Source organism: Channa argus, unplaced genomic scaffold, assembly GCF_033026475.1.
Source record: "Channa argus isolate prfri unplaced genomic scaffold, Channa argus male v1.0 Contig065, whole genome shotgun sequence".
In the NCBI taxonomy this organism is placed as follows: domain Eukaryota; kingdom Metazoa; phylum Chordata; class Actinopteri; order Anabantiformes; family Channidae; genus Channa; species Channa argus.
The window spans coordinates 59402-84533 of record NW_027125284.1 but is presented as its reverse complement, the minus strand read 5'-3'; the positions used below and the strand labels follow the sequence as shown (position 1 = coordinate 84533).

Here is a 25132-nt window from a genome sequence, read left to right as displayed (position 1 = left end):
CAAAGTACTATAACTGTACTGGTCTGTTACGCCCCTGTCTAGGGGGTCAGGGTGCAACATACAAAGATAAATTAGCATGTTCCCTCTCCGATCCCCAAACCAAAATCCAGGATCGAGATGTTCCAACAGAATGATATTTATTTTAAACGAAAGAAAGTGTCAAACAAAACATGACACTACAACTCAGGGCGAACCAAGGCCAACATAATAAACAAAATAAGCCATTTCCCACAGAAAGTGCTAGCTAGCCTGATAGAAATAAACAAACCAAAAGACAGTCGCTAACCCTAACTCCCTAATGTGAAAACGGTCCAAAGAAAATGGCAGTTCACCCCTACATATTTAATACTATTTACAAAATATACAATTTATAACAAAACCACGGCACAAAACCTAACAATTCAAAAATGCTAAATAAGGTTTGGAAACCAAGAACAGCAAACAGGTGCTGATGCCAGAAAGAGCCTCGCTTGCTGTTGGGAACCGTACTTTTAAAACTCCAGGAAGTGTAGGATGGACCAATCAGCTTCCTGTACTGCCCCCCAATCCGGCCAATCAGGCAGGGCACCTATAAGAACAAGAAAATAAAAACAACACATATGGCCAGGACCGTAACATGGTCTACTAGTAATTAAGCACGATGGTTGGCAAACCAATAAAGTAGCAAAACAGCAATGAAAGAACAAAATTTGATGAAAATATAGAACAATTTCTATGAATAAATAGGCAGTAACACCAGCTTGTGCTGCCCGTAAACCCAAGCAAAAAAGCTTACAGCACCTGGTATTCCCAGGCGGTCTTCCTACCAAGTACTAACCAGGCCCGGCTCTATTTGGCTGCCGAGATCGGACGAGATCGGGCGCTTAGAGAGCGGTGTGGCCGTAAGCTGCATTTGACATCATCAACAGCTCTTAAAAACGCTAGAGAAGCAGAATGCATGACACTTGCTAAGAAGAAGATAAATGTTGCAAAGTACAAAGTACTATAACTGTACTGGTCTGTTACGCCCCTGTCTAGGGGGTCAGGGTGCAACATACAAAGATAAATTAGCATGTTCCCTCTCCGATCCCCAAACCAAAATCCAGGATCGAGATGTTCCAACAGAATGATTTTTATTTTAAACGAAAGAAAGTGTCAAACAAAACATGACACTACAACTCAGGGCGAACCAAGGCCAACATAATAAACAAAATAAGCCATTTCCCACAGAAAGTGCTAGCTAGCCTGATAGAAATAAACAAACCAAAAGACAGTCGCTAACCCTAACTCCCTAATGTGAAAACGGTCCAAAGAAAATGGCAGTTCACCCCTACAGATTTAATACTATTTACAAAATATACAATTTATAAACAAAACCACGGCACAAAACCTAACAATTCAAAAATGCTAAATAAGGTTTGGAAACCAAGAACAGCAAACAGGTGCTGATGCCAGAAAGAGCCTCGCTTGCTGTTGGGAACCGTACTTTTAAAACTCCAGGAAGTGTAGGATGGACCAATCAGCTTCCTGTACTGCCCCCCAATCCGGCCAATCAGGCAGGGCACCTATAAGAACAAGAAAATAAAAACAACACATATGGCCAGGACCGTAACATGGTCTACTAGTAATGAAGCACGATGGTTGGCAAACCAATAAAGTAGCAAAACAGCAATGAAAGAACAAAATTTGATGAAAATATAGAACAATTTCTATGAATAAATAGGCAGTAACACCAGCTTGTGCTGCCCGTAAACCCAAGCAAAAAAGCTTACAGCACCTGGTATTCCCAGGCGGTCTTCCTACCAAGTACTAACCAGGCCCGGCTCTATTTGGCTGCCGAGATCGGACGAGATCGGGCGCTTAGAGAGCGGTGTGGCCGTAAGCTGCATTTGACATCATCAACAGCTCTTAAAAACGCTAGAGAAGCAGAATGCATGACACTTGCTAAGAAGAAGATAAATGTGGCAAAGTACAAAGTACTATAACTGTACTGGTCTGTTACGCCCCTGTCTAGGGGGTCAGGGTGCAACATACAAAGATAAATTAGCATGTTCCCTCTCCGATCCCCAAACCAAAATCCAGGATCGAGATGTTCCAACAGAATGATATTTATTTTAAACGAAAGAAAGTGTCAAACAAAACATGACACTACAACTCAGGGCGAACCAAGGCCAACATAATAAACAAAATAAGCCATTTCCCACAGAAAGTGTTAGCTAGCCTGATAGAAATAAACAAACCAAAAGACAGTCGCTAACCCTAACTCCCTAATGTGAAAACAGTCCAAAGAAAATGGCAGTTCACGCCTACAGATTTAATACTATTTACAAAATATACAATTTATAAACAAAACCACGGCACAAAACCTAACAATTCAAAAATGCTAAATAAGGTTTGGAAACCAAGAACAGCAAACAAGTGCTGATGCCAGAAAGAGCCTCGCTAGCTGTTGGGAACCGTACTTTTAAAACTCCAGGAAGTGTAGGATGGACCAATCAGCTTCCTGTACTGCCCCCCAATCCGGCCAATCAGGCACGGCACCTATAAGAACAAGAAAATAAAAACAACACATATGGCCAGGACCGTAACATGGTCTACTAGTAATGAAGCACGATGGTTGACAAACCAATAAAGTAGCAAAACAGCAATGAAAGAACAAAATTTGATGAAAATATGGAACAATTTCTATGAATAAATAGGCAGTAACACCAGCTTGTGCTGCCCGTAAACCCAAGCAAAAAAGCTTACAGCACCTGGTATTCCCAGGCGGTCTTCCTACCAAGTACTAACCAGGCCCGGCCCTATTTGTCTGCCGAGATCGGACGAGATCGGGCGCTTAGAGAGCGGTGTGGCCGTAAGCTGCATTTGACATCATCAACAGCTCTTAAAAACGCTAGAGAAGCAGAATGCATGACACTTGCTAAGAAGAAGATAAATGTGGCAAAGTACAAAGTACTATAACTGTACTGGTCTGTTACGCCCCTGTCTAGGGGGTCAGGGTGCAACATACAAAGATAAATTAGCATGTTCCCTCTCCGATCCCCAAACCAAAACCCAGGATCGAGATGTTCCAACAGAATGATATTTATTTTAAACGAAAGAAAGTGTCAAACAAAACATGACACTACAACTCAGGGCGAACCAAGGCCAACATAATAAACAAAATAAGCCATTTCCCACAGAAAGTGTTAGCTAGCCTGATAGAAATAAACAAACCAAAAGACAGTCGCTAACCCTAACTCCCTAATGTGAAAACAGTCCAAAGAAAATGGCAGTTCACGCCTACAGATTTAATACTATTTACAAAATATACAATTTATAAACAAAACCACGACACAAAACCTAACAATTCAAAAATGCTAAATAAGGTTTGGAAACCAAGAACAGCAAACAAGTGCTGATGCCAGAAAGAGCCTCGCTAGCTGTTGGGAACCGTACTTTTAAAACTCCAGGAAGTGTAGGATGGACCAATCAGCTTCCTGTACTGCCCCCCAATCCGGCCAATCAGGCACGGCACCTATAAGAACAAGAAAATAAAAACAACACATATGGCCAGGACCGTAACATGGTCTACTAGTAATGAAGCACGATGGTTGACAAACCAATAAAGTAGCAAAACAGCAATGAAAGAACAAAATTTGATGAAAATATGGAACAATTTCTATGAATAAATAGGCAGTAACACCAGCTTGTGCTGCCCGTAAACCCAAGCAAAAAAGCTTACAGCACCTGGTATTCCCAGGCGGTCTTCCTACCAAGTACTAACCAGGCCCGGCTCTATTTGGCTGCCGAGATCGGACGAGATCGGGCGCTTAGAGAGCGGTGTGGCCGTAAGCTGCATTTGACATCATCAACAGCTCTTAAAAACGCTAGAGAAGCAGAATGCATGACACTTGCTAAGAAGAAGATAAATGTGGCAAAGTACAAAGTACTATAACTGTACTGGTCTGTTACGCCCCTGTCTAGGGGGTCAGGGTGCAACATACAAAGATAAATTAGCATGTTCCCTCTCCGATCCCCAAACCAAAATCCAGGATCGAGATGTTCCAACAGAATGATATTTATTTTAAACGAAAGAAAGTGTCAAACAAAACATGACACTACAACTCAGGGCGAACCAAGGCCACCATAATAAACAAAATAAGCCATTTCCCACAGAAAGTGCTAGCTAGCCTGATAGAAATAAACAAACCAAAAGACAGTCGCTAACCCTAACTCCCTAATGTGAAAACAAGAGAAAACAATCAAAAGAAAATGGCAGTCCACCCCTTCAGATTTAATACTATTTACAAAATATACAATTTATAAACAAAACCACGGCACAAAACCTAACAATTCAAAAATGCTAAATAAGGTTTGGAAACCAAGAACAGCAAACAGGTGCTGCTGCCAGAAAGAGCCTCGCTAGCTGTTGGGAACTGTACATTAAAAAATCCAGGAAGTGTAGGATGGACCAATCAGCTTCCTGTACTTCCCCCAAATCCGGCCAATCAGGCAGGGCACCTATAAGAACAAGAAAATAAAAACAACACATATGGCCAGGACCGTAACATGGTCTACTAGTAATGAAGCACGATGGTTGACAAACCAATAAAGTAGCAAAACAGCAATGAAAGAACAAATTTTGATGAAGATATAGAACAATTTCTATGAATAAATAGGCAGTAACACCAGCTTGTGCTGCCCGTAAACCCAAGCAAAAAAGCTTACAGCACCTGGTATTCCCAGGCGGTCTTCCTACCAAGTACTAACCAGGCCCGGCTCTATTTGGCTGCCGAGATCGGACGAGATCGGGCGCTTAGAGAGCGGTGTGGCCGTAAGCTGCATTTGACATCATCAACAGCTCTTAAAAACGCTGGAGAAGCAGAATGCATGACACTTGCTAAGAAGAAGATAAATGTGGCAAAGTACAAAGTACTATAACTGTACTGGTCTGTTACGCCCCTGTCTAGGGTGTCAGGGTGAAACATACAAAGATAAATTAGCATGTTCCCTCTCCGATCCCCAAACCAAAATCCAGGATCGAGATGTTCCAACAGAATGATATTTATTTTAAACGAAAGAAAGTGTCAAACAAAACATGACACTACAACTCAGGGCGAACCAAGGCCAACATAATAAACAAAATAAGCCATTTCCCACAGAAAGTGCTAGCTAGCCTGATAGAAATAAACAAACCAAAAGACAGTCGCCAACCCTAACTCCCTAATGTGAAAACAGTCCAAAGAAAATGGCAGTTCACCCCTACAGATTTAATACTATTTACAAAATATACAATTTATAAACAAAACCACGGCACAAAACCTAACAATTCAAAAATGCTAAATAAGGTTTGGAAACCAAGAACAGCAAACAGGTGCTGATGCCAGAAAGAGCCTCGCTAGCTGTTGGGAACCGTACTTTTAAAACTCCAGCAAGTGTAGGATGGACCAATCAGCTTCCTGTACTGCCCCCCAATCCGGCCAATCAGGCAGGGCACCTATAAGAACAAGAAAATAAAAACAACACATATGGCCAGGACCGTAACATGGTCTATTAGTAATGAAGCACGATGGTTGACAAACCAATAAGGTAGCAAAACAGCAATGAAAGAACAAAATTTGATGAAAATATAGAACAATTTCTATGAATAAATAGGCAGTAACACAAGCTTGTGCTGCCCGTAAACCCAAGCAAAAAAGCTTACAGCACCTGGTATTCCCAGGCGGTCTTCCTACCAAGTACTAACCAGGCCCGGCTCTATTTGGCTGCCGAGATCGGACGAGATCGGGCGCTTAGAGAGCGGTGTGGCCGTAAGCTGCATTTGACATCATCAACAGCTCTTAAAAACGCTAGAGAAGCAGAATGCATGACACTTGCTAAGAAGAAGATAAATGTGGCAAAGTACAAAGTACTATAACTGTACTGGTCTGTTACGCCCCTGTCTAGGGGGTCAGGGTGAAACATACAAAGATAAATCAGCATGTTCCCTCTCCGATCCCCAAACCAAAATCCAGGATCGAGATGTTCCAACAGAATGATATTTATTTTAAACGAAAGAAAGTGTCAAACAAAACATGACACTACAACTCAGGGCGAACCAAGGCCAACATAATAAACAAAATAAGCCATTTCCCACAGAAAGTGCTAGCTAGCCTGATAGAAATAAACAAACCAAAAGACAGTCGCTAACCCTAACTCCCTAATGTGAAAACAGTCCAAAGAAAATGGCAGTTCACCCCTACAGATTTAATACTATTTACAAAATATACAATTTAAAAATAAAACCACGGCACAAAACCTAACAATTCAAAAATGCTAAATAAGGTTTGGAAACCAAGAACAGCAAACAGGTGCTGATGCCAGAAAGAGCCTCGCTAGCTGTTGGGAACCGTACTTTTAAAACTCCAGCAAGTGTAGGATGGACCAATCAGCTTCCTGTACTGCCCCCCAATCCGGCCAATCAGGCAGGGCACCTATAAGAACAAGAAAATAAAAACAACACATATGGCCAGGACCGTAACATGGTCTACTAGTAATGAAGCACGATGGTTGGCAAACCAATAAAGTAGCAAAACAGCAATGAAAGAACAAAATTTGATGAAAATATAGAACAATTTCTATGAATAAATAGGCAGTAACACCAGCTTGTGCTGCCCGTAAACCCAAGCAAAGAAGCTTACAGCACGTGGTATTCCCAGGCGGTCTTCCTACCAAGTACTAACAAGGCCCGGCCCTATTTGGCTGCCGAGATCGGACGGGATCGGGCGCTTAGAGAGCGGTGTGGCCGTAAGCTGCATTTGACATCATCAACAGCTCTTAAAAACGCTGGAGAAGCAGAATGCATGACACTTGCTAAGAAGAAGATAAATGTGGCACAGTACAAAGTACTATAACTGTACTGGTCTGTTACGCCCCTGTCTAGGGGGTCAGGGTGCAACATACAAAGATAAATTAGCATGTTCCCTCTCCGATCCCCAAACCAAAATCCAGGATCGAGATGTTCCAACAGAATGATATTTATTTTAAACGAAAGAAAGTGTCAAACAAAACATGACACTACAACTCAGGGCGAACCAAGGCCAACATAATAAACAAAATAAGCCATTTCCCACAGAAAGTGCTAGCTAGCCTGATAGAAATAAACAAACCAAAAGACAGTCGCCAACCCTAACTCCCTAATGTGAAAACAGTCCAAAGAAAATGGCAGTTCACCCCTACAGATTTAATACTATTTACAAAATATACAATTTATAAACAAAACCACGGCACAAAACCTAACAATTCAAAAATGCTAAATAAGGTTTGGAAACCAAGAACAGCAAACAGGTGCTGATGCCAGAAAGAGCCTCGCTAGCTGTTGGGAACCGTACTTTTAAAACTCCAGCAAGTGTAGGATGGACCAATCAGCTTCCTGTACTGCCCCCCAATCCGGCCAATCAGGCAGGGCACCTATAAGAACAAGAAAATAAAAACAACACATATGGCCAGGACCGTAACATGGTCTACTAGTAATGAAGCACGATGTTTGGGCAAACCAATAAAGTAACAAAACAGCAATGAAAGAACAAAATTTGGTGAAAATATAGAACAATTTCTATGAATAAATAGGCAGTAACACCAGCTTGTGCTGCCCGTAAACCCAAGCAAAGAAGCTTACAGCACGTGGTATTCCCAGGCGGTCTTCCTACCAAGTACTAACAAGGCCCGGCCCTATTTGGCTGCCGACATCGGACGGGATCGGGCGCTTAGAGAGCGGTGTGGCCGTAAGCTGCATTTGACATCATCAACAGCTCTTAAAAACGCTGGAGAAGCAGAATGCATGACACTTGCTAAGAAGAAGATAAATGTGGCAAAGTACAAAGTACTATAAATGTACTGGTCTGTTACGCCCTTGTCTAGGGGGTCAGGGTGCAACATACAAAGATAAATCAGCATGTTCCCTCTCCGATCCCCAAACCAAAATCCAGGATCGAGATGTTCCAACAGAATGATATTTATTTTAAACGAAAGAAAGTGTCAAACAAAACATGACACTACAACTCAGGGCGAACCAAGGCCAACATAATAAACAAAATAAGCCATTTCCCACAGAAAGTGCTAGCTAGCCTGATAGAAATAAACAAACCAAAAGACAGTCGCTAACCCTAACTCCCTAATGTGAAAACAGTCCAAAGAAAATGGCAGTTCACCCCTACAGATTTAATACTATTTACAAAATATACAATTTAAAAATAAAACCACGGCACAAAACCTAACAATTCAAAAATGCTAAATAAGGTTTGGAAACCAAGAACAGCAAACAGGTGCTGATGCCAGAAAGAGCCTCGCTAGCTGTTGGGAACCGTACTTTTAAAACTCCAGCAAGTGTAGGATGGACCAATCAGCTTCCTGTACTGCCCCCCAATCCGGCCAATCAGGCAGGGCACCTATAAGAACAAGAAAATAAAAACAACACATATGGCCAGGACCGTAACATGGTCTACTAGTAATGAAGCACGATGGTTGGCAAACCAATAAAGTAGCAAAACAGCAATGAAAGAACAAAATTTGATGAAAATATAGAACAATTTCTATGAATAAATAGGCAGTAACACCAGCTTGTGCTGCCCGTAAACCCAAGCAAAGAAGCTTACAGCACGTGGTATTCCCAGGCGGTCTTCCTACCAAGTACTAACCAAGCCCGGCTCTATTTGGCTGCCGAGATCGGACGAGATCGGGTGCTTAGAGAGCGGTTTGGCCGTAATCTGCATTTGACATCATCAACAGCTCTTAAAAACGCTGGAGAAGCAGAATGCATGACACTTGCTAAGAAGAAGATAAATGTGGCAAAGTACAAAGTACTATAACTGTACTGGTCTGTTACGCCCCTGTCTAGGGCATCAGGGTGCAACATACAAAGATAAATTAGCATGTTCCCTCTCCGATCCCCAAACCAAAATCCAGGATCGAGATGTTCCAACAGAATGATATTTATTTTAAACGAAAGAAAGTGTCAAACAAAACATGACACTACAACTCAGGGCGAACCAAGGCCAACATAATAAACAAAATAAGCCATTTCCCACAGAAAGTGCTAGCTAGCCTGATAGAAATAAACAAACCAAAAGACAGTCGCTAACCCTAACTCCCTAATGTGAAAACAGTCCAAAGAAAATGGCAGTTCACCCCTACAGATTTAATACTATTTACAAAATATACAATTTATAAACAAAACCACGGCACAAAACCTAACAATTTAAAAATGCTAAATAAGGTTTGGAAACCAAGAACAGCAAACAGGTGCTGATGCCAGAAAGAGCCTCGCTAGCTGTTGGGAACCGTACTTTTAAAACTCCAGCAAGTGTAGGATGGACCAATCAGCTTCCTGTACTGCCCCCCAATCCGGCCAATCAGGCAGGGCACCTATAAGAACAAGAAAATAAAAACAACACATATGGCCAGGACCGTAACATGGTCTACTAGTAATGAAGCACGATGGTTGGCAAACCAATAAAGTAGCAAAACAGCAATGAAAGAACAAAATTTGATGAAAATATAGAACAATTTCTATGAATAAATAGGCAGTAACACAAGCTTGTGCTGCCCGTAAACCCAAGCAAAAAAGCTTACAGCACCTGGTATTCCCAGGCGGTCTTCCTACCAAGTACTAACCAGGCCCGGCTCTATTTGGCTGCCGAGATCGGACGAGATCGGGCGCTTAGAGAGCGGTGTGGCCGTAAGCTGCATTTGACATCATCAACAGCTCTTAAAAACGCTAGAGAAGCAGAATGCATGACACTTGCTAAGAAGAAGATAAATGTGGCAAAGTACAAAGTACTATAAATGTACTGGTCTGTTACGCCCCTGTTTAGGGGGTCAGGGTGAAACATACAAAGATAAATTAGCATGTTCCCTCTCCGATCCCCAAACCAAAATCCAGGATCGAGATGTTCCAACAGAATGATATTTATTTTAAACGAAAGAAAGTGTCAAACAAAACATGACACTACAACTCAGGGCGAACCAAGGCCAACATAATAAACAAAATAAGCCATTTCCCACAGAAAGTGCTAGCTAGCCTGATAGAAATAAACAAACCAAAAGACAGTCTCTAACCCTAACTCCCTAATGTGAAAACAGTCCAAAGAAAATGGCAGTTCACCCCTACAGATTTAATACTATTTACAAAATATACAATTTATAAACAAAACCACGGCACAAAACCTAACAATTCAAAAATGCTAAATAAGGTTTGGAAACCAAGAACAGCAAACAGGTGCTGATGCCAGAAAGAGCCTCGCTAGCTGTTGGGAACCGTACTTTTAAAACTCCAGGAAGTGTAGGATGGACCAATCAGCTTCCTGTACTGCCCCCCAATCCGGCCAATCAGGCAGGGCACCTATAAGAACAAGAAAATAAAAACAACACATATGGCCAGGACCGTAACATGGTCTACTAGTAATGAAGCACGATGGTTGGCAAACCAATAAAGTAGCAAAACAGCAATGAAAGAACAAAATTTGGTGAAAATATAGAACAATTTCTATGAATAAATAGGCAGTAACACCAGCTTGTGCTGCCCGTAAACCCAAGCAAAGAAGCTTACAGCACGTGGTATTCCCAGGCGGTTTTCCTACCAAGTACTAACAAGGCCCGGCCCTATTTGGCTGCCGGGATCGGACGGGATCGGGCGCTTAGAGAGCGGTGTGGCCGTAAGCTGCTTTTGACATCATCAACAGCTCTTAAAAACGCTGGAGAAGCAGAATGCATGACACTTGCTAAGAAGAAGATAAATGTGGCAAAGTACAAAGTACTATAACTGTACTGGTCTGTTACGCCCCTGTCTAGGGGGTCAGGGTGCAACATACAAAGATAAATTAGCATGTTCCCTCTCCGATCCCCAAACCAAAATCCAGGATCGAGATGTTCCAACAGAATGATGTTTATTTTAAACGAAAGAAAGTGTCAAACAAAACATGACACTACAACTCAGGGCGAACCAAGGCCAACATAATAAACAAAATAAGCCATTTCCCACAGAAAGTGCTAGTCAGCCTGATATAAATAAACAAACCAAAAGACAGTCGCTAACCCTAACTCCCTAATGTGAAAACAAGAGAAAACAATCAAAAGAAAATGGCAGTCCACCCCTACAGATTTAATACTATTTACAAAATATACAATTTATAAACAAAACCACGGCACAAAACCTAACAATTCCAAAATGCTAAATAAGGTTTGGAAAGCAAGAACAGCAAACAGGTGCTGATGCCAGAAAGAGCCTCGCTAGCTGTTGGGAACCGTATTTTTAAAACTCTAGCAAGTGTAGGATGGACCAATCAGCTTCCTGTACTGCCCCCCAATCCGGCCAATCAGGCAGGGCACCTATAAGAACAAGAAAATAAAAACAACACATATGGCCAGGACCGTAACATGGTCTACTAGTAATGAAGCACGATGGTTGGCAAACCAATAAAGTAGCAAAACAGCAATGAAAGAACAAAATTTGATGAAAATATAGAACAATTTCTATGAATAAATAGGCAGTAACACAAGCTTGTGCTGCCCGTAAACCCAAGCAAAAAAGCTTACAGCACCTGGTATTCCCAGGCGGTCTTCCTACCAAGTACTAACCAGGCCCGGCTCTATTTGGCTGCCGAGATCGGACGAGATCGGGCGCTTAGAGAGCGGTGTGGCCGTAAGCTGCATTTGACATCATCAACAGCTCTTAAAAACGCTAGAGAAGCAGAATGCATGACACTTGCTAAGAAGAAGATAAATGTGGCAAAGTACAAAGTACTATAACTGTACTGGTCTGTTACGCCCCAGTCTAGGGGGTCAGGGTGAAACATACAAAGATAAATTAGCATGTTCCCTCTCCGATCCCCAAACCAAAATCCAGGATCGAGATGTTCCAACAGAATGATATTTATTTTAAACGAAAGAAAGTGTCAAACAAAACATGACACTACAACTCAGGGCGAACCAAGGCCAACATAATAAACAAAATAAGCCATTTCCCACAGAAAGTGCTAGCTAGCCTGATAGAAATAAACAAACCAAAAGACAGTCTCTAACCCTAATTCCCTAATGTGAAAACAGTCCAAAGAAAATGGCAGTTCACCCCTACAGATTTAATACTATTTACAAAATATACAATTTATAAACAAAACCACGGCACAAAACCTAACAATTCAAAAATGCTAAATAAGGTTTGGAAAGCAAGAACAGCAAACAGGTGCTGCTGCCAGAAAGAGCCTCGCTAGCTGTTGGGAACCGTACTTTTAAAACTCCAGGAAGTGTAGGATGGACCAATCAGCTTCCTGTACTTCCCCCAAATCCGGCCAATCAGGCAGGGCACCTATAAGAACAAGAAAATAAAAACAACACATATGGCCAGGACCATAACATGGTCTACTAGTAATGAAGCACGATGGTTGACAAACCAATAAAGTAGCAAAACAGCAATGAAAGAACAAAATTTGATGAAAATATAGAACAATTTCTATGAATAAATAGGCAGTAACACCAGCTTGTGCTGCCCGTAAACCCAAGCAAAAAAGCTTACAGCACCTGGTATTCCCAGGCGGTCTTCCTACCAAGTACTAACCAGGCCCGGCTCTATTTGGCTGCCGAGATCGGACGAGATCGGGCGCTTAGAGAGCGGTGTGGCTGTAAGCTGCATTTGACATCATCAACAGCTCTTAAAAACGCTAGAGAAGCAGAATGCATGACACTTGCTAAGAAGAAGATAAATGTGGCAAAGTACAAAGTACTATAACTGTACTGGTCTGTTACGCCCCTGTTTAGGGGGTCAGGGTGAAACATACAAAGATAAATTAGCATGTTCCCTCTCCGATCCCCAAACCAAAATCCAGGATCGAGATGTTCCAACAGAATGATATTTATTTTAAACGAAAGAAAGTGTCAAACAAAACATGACACTACAACTCAGGGCGAACCAAGGCCAACATAATAAACAAAATAAGCCATTTCCCACAGATAGTGCTAGCTAGCCTGATAGAAATAAACAAACCAAAAGACAGTCTCTAACCCTAACTCCCTAATGTGAAAACAGTCCAAAGAAAATGGCAGTTCACCCCTACAGATTTAATACTATTTACAAAATATACAATTTATAAACAAAACCACGGCACAAAACCTAACAATTCAAAAATGCTAAATAAGGTTTGGAAACCAAGAACAGCAAACAGGTGCTGATGCCAGAAAGAGCCTCGCTAGCTGTTGGGAACCGTACTTTTAAAACTCCAGGAAGTGTAGGATGGACCAATCAGCTTCCTGTACTGCCCCCCAATCCGGCCAATCAGGCAGGGCACCTATAAGAACAAGAAAATAAAAACAACACATATGGCCAGGACCGTAACATGGTCTACTAGTAATGAAGCACGATGGTTGGCAAACCAATAAAGTAGCAAAACAGCAATGAAAGAACAAAATTTGGTGAAAATATAGAACAATTTCTATGAATAAATAGGCAGTAACACCAGCTTGTGCTGCCCGTAAACCCAAGCAAAGAAGCTTACAGCACGTGGTATTCCCAGGCGGTCTTCCTACCAAGTACTAACAAGGCCCGGCCCTATTTGGCTGCCGAGATCGGACGGGATCGGGCGCTTAGAGAGCGGTGTGGCCGTAAGCTGCATTTGACATCATCAACAGCTCTTAAAAACGCTGGAGAAGCAGAATGCATGACACTTGCTAAGAAGAAGATAAATGTGGCAAAGTACAAAGTACTATAACTGTACTGGTCTGTTACGCCCCTGTCTAGGGGGTCAGGGTGCAACATACAAAGATAAATTAGCATGTTCCCTCTCCGATCCCCAAACCAAAATCCAGGATCGAGATGTTCCAACAGAATGATATTTATTTTAAATGAAAGAAAGTGTCAAACAAAACATGACACTACAACTCAGGGCGAACCAAGGCCAACATAATAAACAAAATAAGCCATTTCCCACAGAAAGTGCTAGCTAGCCTGATAGAAATAAACAAACCAAAAGACAGTCTCTAACCCTAACTCCCTAATGTGAAAACAGTCCAAAGAAAATGGCAGTTCACCCCTACAGATTTAATACTATTTACAAAATATACAATTTATAAACAAAACCACGGCACAAAACCTAACAATTCAAAAATGCTAAATAAGGTTTGGAAACCAAGAACAGCAAACAGGTGCTGATGCCAGAAAGAGCCTCGCTAGCTGTTGGGAACCGTACTTTTAAAACTCCAGGAAGTGTAGGATGGACCAATCAGCTTCCTGTACTGCCCCCCAATCCGGCCAATCAGGCAGGGCACCTATAAGAACAAGAAAATAAAAACAACACATATGGCCAGGACCGTAACATGGTCTACTAGTAATGAAGCACGATGGTTGGCAAACCAATAAAGTAGTAAAACAGCAATGAAAGAACAAATTTTGGTGAAAATATAGAACAATTTCTATGAATAAATAGGCAGTAACACCAGCTTGTGCTGCCCGTAAACCCAAGCAAAGAAGCTTACAGCACGTGGTATTCCCAGGCGGTCTTCCTACCAAGTACTAACAAGGCCCGGCCCTATTTGGCTGCCGGGATCGGACGGGATCGGGCGCTTAGAGAGCGGTGTGGCCGTAAGCTGCGTTTGACATCATCAACAGCTCTTAAAAACGCTGGAGAAGCAGAATGCATGACACTTGCTAAGAAGAAGATAAATGTGGCAAAGTACAAAGTACTATAACTGTACTGGTCTGTTACGCCCCTGTCTAGGGGGTCAGGGTGCAACATACAAAGATAAATTAGCATGTTCCCTCTCCGATCCCCAAACCAAAATCCAGGATCGAGATGTTCCAACAGAATGATGTTTATTTTAAACGAAAGAAAGTGTCAAACAAAACATGACACTACAACTCAGGGCGAACCAAGGCCAACATAATAAACAAAATAAGCCATTTCCCACAGAAAGTGCTAGTCAGCCTGATATAAATAAACAAACCAAAAGACAGTCGCTAACCCTAACTCCCTAATGTGAAAACAAGAGAAAACAATCAAAAGAAAATGGCAGTCCACCCCTACAGATTTAATACTATTTACAAAATATACAATTTATAAACAAAACCACGGCACAAAACCTAACAATTCAAAAATGCTAAATAAGGTTTGGAAAACAAGAACAGCAAACAGGTGCTGATGCCAGAAAGAGCCTCGCTAGCTGTTGGGAACCGTACTTTTAAAACTCCAGCAAGTGTAGGATGGACCAATCAGCTTCCTGTACTGCCCCCTAATCCGGCCAATCAGGCAGGGCACCTATAAGAACAAGGAAATAAAAACAACACATATGGCCAGGACCGTAACATGGTCTACTAGTAATGAAGCACGATGGTTGGCAAACCAATAAAGTAGCAAAACAGCAATGAAAGAACAAAATTTGATGAAAATATAGAACAATTTCTATGAATAAATAGGCAGTAACACAAGCTTGTGCTGCCCGTAAACCCAAGCAAAAAAGCTTACAGCACCTGGTATTCCCAGGCGGTCTTCCTACCAAGTACTAACCAGGCCCGGCTCTATTTGGCTGCCGAGATCGGACGAGATCGGGCGCTTAGAGAGCGGTGTGGCCGTAAGCTGCATTTGACATCATCAACAGCTCTTAAAAACGCTAGAGAAGCAGAATGCATGACACTTGCTAAGAAGAAGATAAATGTGGCAAAGTACAAAGTACTATAACTGTACTGGTCTGTTACGCCCCTGTCTAGGGGGTCAGGGTGAAACATACAAAGATAAATTAGCATGTTCCCTCTCCGATCCCCAAACCAAAATCCAGGATCGAGATGTTCCAACAGAATGATATTTATTTTAAACGAAAGAAAGTGTCAAACAAAACATGACACTACAACTCAGGGCGAACCAAGGCCAACATAATAAACAAAATAAGCCATTTCCCACAGAAAGTGCTAGCTAGCCTGATAGAAATAAACAAACCAAAAGACAGTCTCTAACCCTAACTCCCTAATGTGAAAACAGTCCAAAGAAAATGGCAGTTCACCCCTACAGATTTAATACTATTTACAAAATATACAATTTATAAACAAAACCACGGCACAAAACCTAACAATTCAAAAATGCTAAATAAGGTTTGGAAACCAAGAACAGCAAACAGGTGCTGATGCCAGAAAGAGCCTCGCTAGCTGTTGGGAACCGTACTTTTAAAACTCCAGGAAGTGTAGGATGGACCAATCAGCTTCCTGTACTGCCCCCCAATCCGGCCAATCAGGCAGGGAACCTATAAGAACAAGAAAATAAAAACAACACATATGGCCAGGACCGTAACATGGTCTACTAGTAATGAAGCACGATGGTTGGCAAACCAATAAAGTAGCAAAACAGCAATGAAAGAACAAAATTTGGTGAAAATATAAAACAATTTCTATGAATAAATAGGCAGTAACACCAGCTTGTGCTGCCCGTAAACCCAAGCAAAGAAGCTTACAGCACGTGGTATTCCCAGGCGGTCTTCCTACCAAGTACTAACAAGGCCCGGCCCTATTTGGCTGCCGAGATCGGACGGGATCGGGCGCTTAGAGAGCGGTGTGGCCGTAAGCTGCATTTGACATCATCAACAGCTCTTAAAAACGCTGGAGAAGCAGAATGCATGACACTTGCTAAGAAGAAGATAAATGTGGCAAAGTACAAAGTACTATAACTGTACTGGTCTGTTACGCCCCTGTCTAGGGGGTCAGGGTGCAACATACAAAGATAAATTAGCATGTTCCCTCTCCGATCCCCAAACCAAAATCCAGGATCGAGATGTTCCAACAGAATGATATTTATTTTAAACGAAAGAAAGTGTCAAACAAAACATGACACTACAACTCAGGGCGAACCAAGGCCAACATAATAAACAAAATAAGCCATTTCCCACAGAAAGTGCTAGCTAGCCTGATAGAAATAAACAAACCAAAAGACAGTCGCTAACCCTAACTCCCTAATGTGAAAACAAGAGAAAACAATCAAAAGAAAATGGCAGTCCACCCCTACAGATTTAATACTATTTACAAAATATACAATTTATAAACAAAACCACGGCACAAAACCTAACAATTTAAAAATGCTAAATAAGGTTTGGAAACCAAGCACAGCAAACAGGTGCTGATGCCAGAAAGAGCCTCGCTAGCTGTTGGGAACAGTACTTTTAAAACTCCAGCAAGTGTAGGATGGACCAATCAGCTTCCTGTACTGCCCCCCAATCCGGCCAATCAGGCAGGGCACCTATAAGAACAAGAAAATAAAAACAACACATATGGCCAGGACCGTAACATGGTCTACTAGTAATGAAGCACGATGGTTGGCAAACCAATAAAGTAGCAAAACAGCAATGAAAGAACAAAATTTGATGAAAATATAGAACAATTTCTATGAACAAATAGGCAGTAACACAAGCTTGTGCTGCCCGTAAACCCAAGCAAAAAAGCTTACAGCACCTGGTATTCCCAGGCGGTCTTCCTACCAAGTACTAACCAGGCCCGGCTCTATTTGGCTGCCGAGATCGGACGAGATCGGGCGCTTAGAGAGCGGTGTGGCTGTAAGCTGCATTTGACATAATCAACAGCTCTTAAAAACGCTAGAGAAGCAGAATGCATGACACTTGCTAAGAAGAAGATAAATGTGGCAAAGTACAAAGTACTATAACTGTACTGGTCTGTTACGCCCCTGTTTAGGGGGTCAGGGTGAAACATACAAAGATAAATTAGCATGTTCCCTCTCCGATCCCCAAACCAAAATCCAGGATCGAGATGTTCCAACAGAATGATATTTATTTTAAACGAAAGAAAGTGTCAAACAAAACATGACACTACAACTCAGGGCGAACCAAGGCCAACATAATAAACAAAATAAGCCATTTCCCACAGAAAGTGCTAGCTAGCCTGATAGAAATAAACAAACCAAAAGACAGTCGCTAACCCTAACTCCCTAATGTGAAAACAAGAGAAAACAATCAAAAGAAAATGGCAGTCCACCCCTACAGATTTAATACTATTTACAAAATATACAATTTATAAACAAAACCACGGCACAAAACCTAACAATTTAAAAATGCTAAATAAGGTTTGGAAACCAAGAACAGCAAACAGGTGCTGATGCCAGAAAGAGCCTCGCTAGCTGTTGGGAACAGTACTTTTAAAACTCCAGCAAGTGTAGGATGGACCAATCAGCTTCCTGTACTGCCCCCCAATCCGGCCAATCAGGCAGGGCACCTATAAGAACAAGAAAATAAAAACAACACATATGGCCAGGACCGTAACATGGTCTACTAGTAATGAAGCACGATGGTTGGCAAACCAATAAAGTAGCAAAACAGCAATGAAAGAACAAAATTTGATGAAAATATAGAACAATTTCTATGAACAAATAGGCAGTAACACAAGCTTGTGCTGCCCGTAAACCCAAGCAAAAAAGCTTACAGCACCTGGTATTCCCAGGCGGTCTTCCTACCAAGTACTAACCAGGCCCGGCTCTATTTGGCTGCCGAGATCGGACGAGATCGGGCGCTTAGAGAGCGGTGTGGCTGTAAGCTGCATTTGACATAATCAACAGCTCTTAAAAACGCTAGAGAAGCAGAATGCATGACACTTGCTAAGAAGAAGATAAATGTGGCAAAGTACAAAGTACTATAACTGTACTGGTCTGTTACGCCCCTGTTTAGGGGGTCAGGGTGAAACATACAAAGATAAATTAGCATGTTCCCTCTCCGATCCCCAAACCAAAATCCAGGATCGAGATGTTCCAACAGAATGATATTTATTTTAAACGAAAGAAAGTGTCAAACAAAACATGACACTACAACTCAGGGCGAACCAAGGCCAACATAATAAACAAAATAAGCCATTTCCCACAGAAAGTGCTAGCTAGCCTGATAGAAATAAACAAACCAAAAGACAGTCTCTAACCCTAACTCCCTAATCTGAAAACAGTCCAAAGAAAATGGCAGTTCACCCCTACAGATTTAATACTATTTACAAAATATACAATTTATAAACAAAACCACGGCACAAAACCTAACAATTCAAAAATGCTAAATAAGGTTTGGAAACCAAGAACAGCAAACAGGTGCTGATGCCAGAAAGAGCCTCGCTAGCTGTTGGGAACCGTACTTTTAAAACTCCAGGAAGTGTAGGATGGACCAATCAGCTTCCTGTACTGCCCCCCAATCCGGCCAATCAGGCAGGGCACCTATAAGAACAAGAAAATAAAAACAACACATATGGCCAGGACCGTAACATGGTCTACTAGTAATGAAGCACGATGGTTGGCAAACCAATAAAGTAGCAAAACAGCAATGAAAGAACAAAATTTGGTGAAAATATAGAACAATTTCTATGAATAAATAGGCAGTAACACCAGCTTGTGCTGCCCGTAAACCCAAGCAAAGAAGCTTACAGCACGTGGTATTCCCAGGCGGTCTTCCTACCAAGTACTAACAAGGCCCGGCCCTATTTGGCTGCCGAGATCGGACGGGATCGGGCGCTTAGAGAGCGGTGTGGCCGTAAGCTGCATTTGACATCATCAACAGCTCTTAAAAACGCTGGAGAAGCAGAATGCATGACACTTGCTAAGAAGAAAATAAATGTGGCAAAGTACAAAGTACTATAACTGTACTGGTCTGTTACGCCCCTGTCTAGGGGGTCAGGGTGCAACATACAAAGATAAATTAGCATGTTCCCTCTCCGATCCCCAAACCAAAATCCAGGATCGAGATGTTCCAACAGAATGATATTTATTTTAAATGAAAGAAAGTGTCAAACAAAACATGACACTACAACTCAGGGCGAACCCAGGCCAACATAATAAACAAAATAAGCCATTTCCCACAGAAAGTGCTAGCTAGCCTGATAGAAATAAACAAACCAAAAGACAGTCTCTAACCCTAACTCCCTAATGTGAAAACAGTCCAAAGAAAATGGCAGTTCACCCCTACAGATTTAATACTATTTACAAAATATACAATTTATAAACAAAACCACGGCACAAAACCTAACAATTCAAAAATGCTAAATAAGGTTTGGAAAGCAAGAACAGCAAACAGGTGCTGATGCCAGAAAGAGCCTCGCTAGCTGTTGGGAACCGTACTTTTAAAACTCCAGCAAGTGTAGGATGGACCAATCAGCTTCCTGTACTGCCCCCCAATCCGGCCAATCAGGCAGGGCACCTATAAGAACAAGAAAATAAAAACAACACATATGGCCAGGACCGTAACATGGTCTACTAGTAATGAAGCACGATGGTTGGCAAACCAATAAAGTAGCAAAACAGCAATGAAAGAACAAAATTTGATGAAAATATAGAACAATTTCTATGAATAAATAGGCAGTAACACAAGCTTGTGCTGCCAGTAAACCCAAGCAAAAAAGCTTACAGCACCTGGTATTCCCAGGCGGTCTTCCTACCAAGTACTAACCAGGCCCGGCTCTATTTGGCTGCCGAGACCGGACGAGATCGGGCGCTTAGAGAGCGGTGTGGCCGTAAGCTGCATTTGACATCATCAACAGCTCTTAAAAACGCTAGAGAAGCAGAATGCATGACACTTGCTAAGAAGAAGATAAATGTGGCAAAGTACAAAGTACTATAACTGTACTGGTCTGTTACGCCCCTGTCTAGGGGGTCAGGGTGAAACATACAAAGATAAATTAGCATGTTCCCTCTCCGATCCCCAAACCAAAATCCAGGATCGAGATGTTCCAACAGAATGATATTTATTTTAAACGAAAGAAAGTGTCAAACAAAACATGACACTACAACTCAGGGCGAACCAAGGCCAACATAATAAACAAAATAAGCCATTTCCCACAGAAAGTGCTAGCTAGCCTGATAGAAATAAACAAACCAAAAGACAGTCTCTAACCCTAACTCCCTAATGTGAAAACAGTCCAAAGAAAATGGCAGTTCACCCCTACAGATTTAATACTATTTACAAAATATACAATTTATAAACAAAACCACGGCACAAAACCTAACAATTCAAAAATGCTAAATAAGGTTTGGAAACCAAGAACAGCAAACAGGTGCTGATGCCAGAAAGAGCCTCGCTAGCTGTTGGGAACCGTACTTTTAAAACTCCAGGAAGTGTAGGATGGACCAATCAGCTTCCTGTACTGCCCCCCAATCCGGCCAATCAGGCAGGGCACCTATAAGAACAAGAAAATAAAAACAACACATATGGCCAGGACCGTAACATGGTCTACTAGTAATGAAGCACGATGGTTGGCAAACCAATAAAGTAGCAAAACAGCAATGAAAGAACAAAATTTGGTGAAAATATAGAACAATTTCTATGAATAAATAGGCAGTAACACCAGCTTGTGCTGCCCGTAAACCCAAGCAAAGAAGCTTACAGCACGTGGTATTCCCAGGCGGTCTTCCTACCAAGTACTAACAAGGCCCGGCCCTATTTGGCTGCCGGGATCGGACGGGATCGGGCGCTTAGAGAGCGGTGTGGCCGTAAGCTGCGTTTGACATCATCAACAGCTCTTAAAAACGCTGGAGAAGCAGAATGCATGACACTTGCTAAGAAGAAGATAAATGTGGCAAAGTACAAAGTACTATAACTGTACTGGTCTGTTACGCCCCTGTCTAGGGGGTCAGGGTGTAACATACAAAGATAAATTAGCATGTTCCCTCTCCGATCCCCAAACCAAAATCCAGGATCGAGATGTTCCAACAGAATGATATTTATTTTAAACGAAAGAAAGTGTCAAACAAAACATGACACTACAACTCAGGGCGAACCAAGGCCAACATAATAAACAAAATAAGCCATTTCCCACAGAAAGTGCTAGCTAGCCTGATAGAAATAAACAAACCAAAAGACAGTCGCTAACCCTAACTCCCTAATGTGAAAACAAGAGAAAACAATCAAAAGAAAATGGCAGTCCACCCCTACAGATTTAATACTATTTACAAAATATACAATTTATAAACAAAACCACGGCACAAAACCTAACAATTCAAAAATGCTAAATAAGGTTTGGAAAGCAAGAACAGCAAACAGGTGCTGATGCCAGAAAGAGCCTCGCTAGCTGTTGGGAACCGTACTTTTAAAACTCCAGGAAGTGTAGGATGGACCAATCAGCTTCCTGTACTTCCCCCAAATCCGGCCAATCAGGCAGGGCACCTATAAGAACAACAAAATAAAAACAACACATATGGCCAGGACCATAACATGGTCTACTAGTAATGAAGCACGATGGTTGACAAACCAATAAAGTAGCAAAACAGCAATGAAAGAACAAAATTTGATGAAAATATAGAACAATTTCTATGAATAAATAGGCAGTAACACCAGCTTGTGCTGCCCGTAAACCCAAGCAAAAAAGCTTACAGCACCTGGTATTCCCAGGCGGTCTTCCTACCAAGTACTAACCAGGCCCGGCTCTATTTGGCTGCCGAGATCGGACGAGATCGGGTGCTTAGAGAGCGGTTTGGCCGTAAGCTGCATTTGACATCATCAACAGCTCTTAAAAACGCTGGAGAAGCAGAATGCATGACACTTGCTAAGAAGAAGATAAATGTGGCAAAGTACAAAGTACTATAACTGTACTGGTCTGTTACGCCCCTGTCTAGGGGATCAGGGTGCAACATACAAAGATAAATTAGCATGTTCCCTCTCCGATCCCCAAACCAAAATCCAGGATCGAGATGTTCCAAGAGAATGATATTTATTTTAAACGAAAGAAAGTGTCAAACAAAACATGACACTACAACTCAGGGCGAACCAAGGCCAACATAATAAACAAAATAAGCCATTTCCCACAGAAAGTGCTAGCTAGCCTGATAGAAATAAACAAACCAAAAGACAGTCGCTAACCCTAACTCCCTAATGTGAAAACAGTCCAAAGAAAATGGCAGTTCACCCTTACAGATTTAATACTATTTACAAAATATACAATTTATAAACAAAACCACGGCACAAAACCTAACAATTTAAAAATGCTAAATAAGGTTTGGAAACCAAGAACAGCAAACAGGTGCTGATGCCAGAAAGAGCCTCGCTAGCTGTTGGGAACCGTACTTTTAAAACTCCAGCAAGTGTAGGATGGACCAATCAGCTTCCTGTACTGCCCCCCAATCCGGCCAATCAGGCAGGGCACCTATAAGAACAAGAAAATAAAAACAACACATATGGCCAGGACCGTAACATGGTCTACTAGTAATGAAGCACGATGGTTGGCAAACCAATAAAGTAGCAAAACAGCAATGAAAGAACAAAATTTGATGAAAATATAGAACAATTTCTATGAATAAATAGGCAGTAACACAAGCTTGTGCTGCCCGTAAACCCAAGCAAAAAAGCTTACAGCACCTGGTATTCCCAGGCGGTCTTCCTACCAAGTACTAACCAGGCCCGGCTCTATTTGGCTGCCGAGATCGGACGAGATCGGGCGCTTAGAGAGCGGTGTGGCCGTAAGCTGCATTTGACATCATCAACAGCTCTTAAAAACGCTAGAGAAGCAGAATGCATGACACTTGCTAAGAAGAAGATAAATGTGGCAAAGTACAAAGTACTATAACTGTACTGGTCTGTTACGCCCCTGTTTAGGGGGTCAGGGTGAAACATACAAAGATAAATTAGCATGTTCCCTCTCCGATCCCCAAACCAAAATCCAGGATCGAGATGTTCCAACAGAATGATATTTATTTTAAACGAAAGAAAGTGTCAAACAAAACATGACACTACAACTCAGGGCGAACCAAGGCCAACATAATAAACAAAATAAGCCATTTCCCACAGAAAGTGCTAGCTAGCCTGATAGAAATAAACAAACCAAAAGACAGTCTCTAACCCTAACTCCCTAATGTGAAAACAGTCCAAAGAAAATGGCAGTTCACCCCTACAGATTTAATACTATTTACAAAATATACAATTTATAAACAAAACCACGGCACAAAACCTAACAATTCAAAAATGCTAAATAAGGTTTGGAAACCAAGAACAGCAAACAGGTGCTGATGCCAGAAAGAGCCTCGCTAGCTGTTGGGAACCGTACTTTTAAAACTCCAGCAAGTGTAGGATGGACCAATCAGCTTCCTGTACTGCCCCCCAATCCGGCCAATCAGGCAGGGCACCTATAAGAACAAGAAAATAAAAACAACACATATGGCCAGGACCGTAACATGGTCTACTAGTAATGAAGCACGATGGTTGGCAAACCAATAAAGTAGCAAAACAGCAATGAAAGAACAAAATTTGGTGAAAATATAGAACAATTTCTATGAATAAATAGGCAGTAACACCAGCTTGTGCTGCCCGTAAACCCAAGCAAAGAAGCTTACAGCACGTGGTATTCCCAGGCGGTCTTCCTACCAAGTACTAACAAGGCCCGGCCCTATTTGGCTGCCGAGATCGGACGGGATCGGGCGCTTAGAGAGGGGTGTGGCCGTAAGCTGCATTTGACATCATCAACAGCTCTTAAAAACGCTGGAGAAGCAGAATGCATGACACTTGCTAAGAAGAAGATAAATGTGGCAAAGTACAAAGTACTATAACTGTACTGGTCTGTTACGCCCCTGTCTAGGGGGTCAGGGTGCAACATACAAAGATAAATTAGCATGTTCCCTCTCCGATCCCCAAACCAAAATCCAGGATCGAGATGTTCCAACAGAATGATATTTATTTTAAACGAAAGAAAGTGTCAAACAAAACATGACACTACAACTCAGGGCGAACCAAGGCCAACATAATAAACAAAATAAGCCATTTCCCACAGAAAGTGCTAGTCAGCCTGATAGAAATAAACAAACCAAAAGACAGTCGCTAACCCTAACTCCCTAATGTGAAAACAAGAGAAAACAATCAAAAGAAAATGGCAGTCCACCCCTACAGATTTAATACTATTTACAAAATATACAATTTATAAACAAAACCACGGCACAAAACCTAACAATTCAAAAATGCTAAATAAGGTTTGGAAAGCAAGAACAGCAAACAGGTGCTGCTGCCAGAAAGAGCCTCGCTAGCTGTTGGGAACCGTACTTTTAAAACTCCAGGAAGTGTAGGATGGACCAATCAGCTTCCTGTACTGCCCCCCAATCCGGCCAATCAGGCAGGGCACCTATAAGAACAAGAAAATAAAAACAACACATATGGCCAGGACCGTAACATGGTCTACTAGTAATGAAGCACGATGGTTGGCAAACCAATAAAG

At 41.8% G+C, this 25132-nt stretch overlaps 1 non-coding gene and 24 pseudogenes across 1 annotated transcript; all 25 read right to left on the bottom strand.

Moving 5' to 3' along the window:
• Positions 1–768: 768 nt before the first annotated feature.
• Positions 769–887, bottom strand: LOC137119922 (5S ribosomal RNA; annotated as a pseudogene).
• An 857-nt stretch (positions 888–1744) lies between these two features.
• LOC137119921 (5S ribosomal RNA) lies at positions 1745–1863 on the bottom strand (annotated as a pseudogene).
• An 857-nt stretch (positions 1864–2720) lies between these two features.
• Positions 2721–2839, bottom strand: LOC137119976 (5S ribosomal RNA; annotated as a pseudogene).
• Positions 2840–3696: 857 nt separating this feature from the next.
• LOC137120085 (5S ribosomal RNA) lies at positions 3697–3815 on the bottom strand (annotated as a pseudogene).
• Positions 3816–4682: 867 nt separating this feature from the next.
• LOC137120084 (5S ribosomal RNA) lies at positions 4683–4801 on the bottom strand (annotated as a pseudogene).
• An 857-nt stretch (positions 4802–5658) lies between these two features.
• On the bottom strand, positions 5659–5777 carry LOC137120083 (5S ribosomal RNA; annotated as a pseudogene).
• An 857-nt stretch (positions 5778–6634) lies between these two features.
• LOC137120020 (5S ribosomal RNA) lies at positions 6635–6753 on the bottom strand (annotated as a pseudogene).
• Positions 6754–7611: 858 nt separating this feature from the next.
• On the bottom strand, positions 7612–7730 carry LOC137120035 (5S ribosomal RNA; annotated as a pseudogene).
• Positions 7731–8587: 857 nt separating this feature from the next.
• LOC137120004 (5S ribosomal RNA) lies at positions 8588–8706 on the bottom strand (annotated as a pseudogene).
• Positions 8707–9563: 857 nt separating this feature from the next.
• On the bottom strand, positions 9564–9682 carry LOC137120082 (5S ribosomal RNA; annotated as a pseudogene).
• Positions 9683–10539: 857 nt separating this feature from the next.
• On the bottom strand, positions 10540–10658 carry LOC137120046 (5S ribosomal RNA; annotated as a pseudogene).
• Positions 10659–11525: 867 nt separating this feature from the next.
• LOC137120081 (5S ribosomal RNA) lies at positions 11526–11644 on the bottom strand (annotated as a pseudogene).
• An 857-nt stretch (positions 11645–12501) lies between these two features.
• LOC137119957 (5S ribosomal RNA) lies at positions 12502–12620 on the bottom strand (annotated as a pseudogene).
• An 857-nt stretch (positions 12621–13477) lies between these two features.
• LOC137120018 (5S ribosomal RNA) lies at positions 13478–13596 on the bottom strand (annotated as a pseudogene).
• An 857-nt stretch (positions 13597–14453) lies between these two features.
• Positions 14454–14572, bottom strand: LOC137120034 (5S ribosomal RNA; annotated as a pseudogene).
• An 867-nt stretch (positions 14573–15439) lies between these two features.
• Positions 15440–15558, bottom strand: LOC137120079 (5S ribosomal RNA; annotated as a pseudogene).
• Positions 15559–16415: 857 nt separating this feature from the next.
• Positions 16416–16534, bottom strand: LOC137120017 (5S ribosomal RNA; annotated as a pseudogene).
• An 867-nt stretch (positions 16535–17401) lies between these two features.
• Positions 17402–17520, bottom strand: LOC137119956 (5S ribosomal RNA; annotated as a pseudogene).
• An 867-nt stretch (positions 17521–18387) lies between these two features.
• LOC137119955 (5S ribosomal RNA) lies at positions 18388–18506 on the bottom strand (annotated as a pseudogene).
• Positions 18507–19363: 857 nt separating this feature from the next.
• Positions 19364–19482, bottom strand: LOC137120016 (5S ribosomal RNA; annotated as a pseudogene).
• An 857-nt stretch (positions 19483–20339) lies between these two features.
• On the bottom strand, positions 20340–20458 carry LOC137119970 (5S ribosomal RNA; annotated as a pseudogene).
• Positions 20459–21315: 857 nt separating this feature from the next.
• LOC137120033 (5S ribosomal RNA) lies at positions 21316–21434 on the bottom strand (annotated as a pseudogene).
• An 867-nt stretch (positions 21435–22301) lies between these two features.
• Positions 22302–22420, bottom strand: LOC137120056 (5S ribosomal RNA). Its single transcript, XR_010913719.1, has one exon. It is a non-coding gene; the product is annotated as a 5S ribosomal RNA (ribosomal RNA).
• An 857-nt stretch (positions 22421–23277) lies between these two features.
• LOC137120078 (5S ribosomal RNA) lies at positions 23278–23396 on the bottom strand (annotated as a pseudogene).
• An 857-nt stretch (positions 23397–24253) lies between these two features.
• Positions 24254–24372, bottom strand: LOC137120026 (5S ribosomal RNA; annotated as a pseudogene).
• Between the last annotated feature and the right edge of the window lie 760 nt (positions 24373–25132).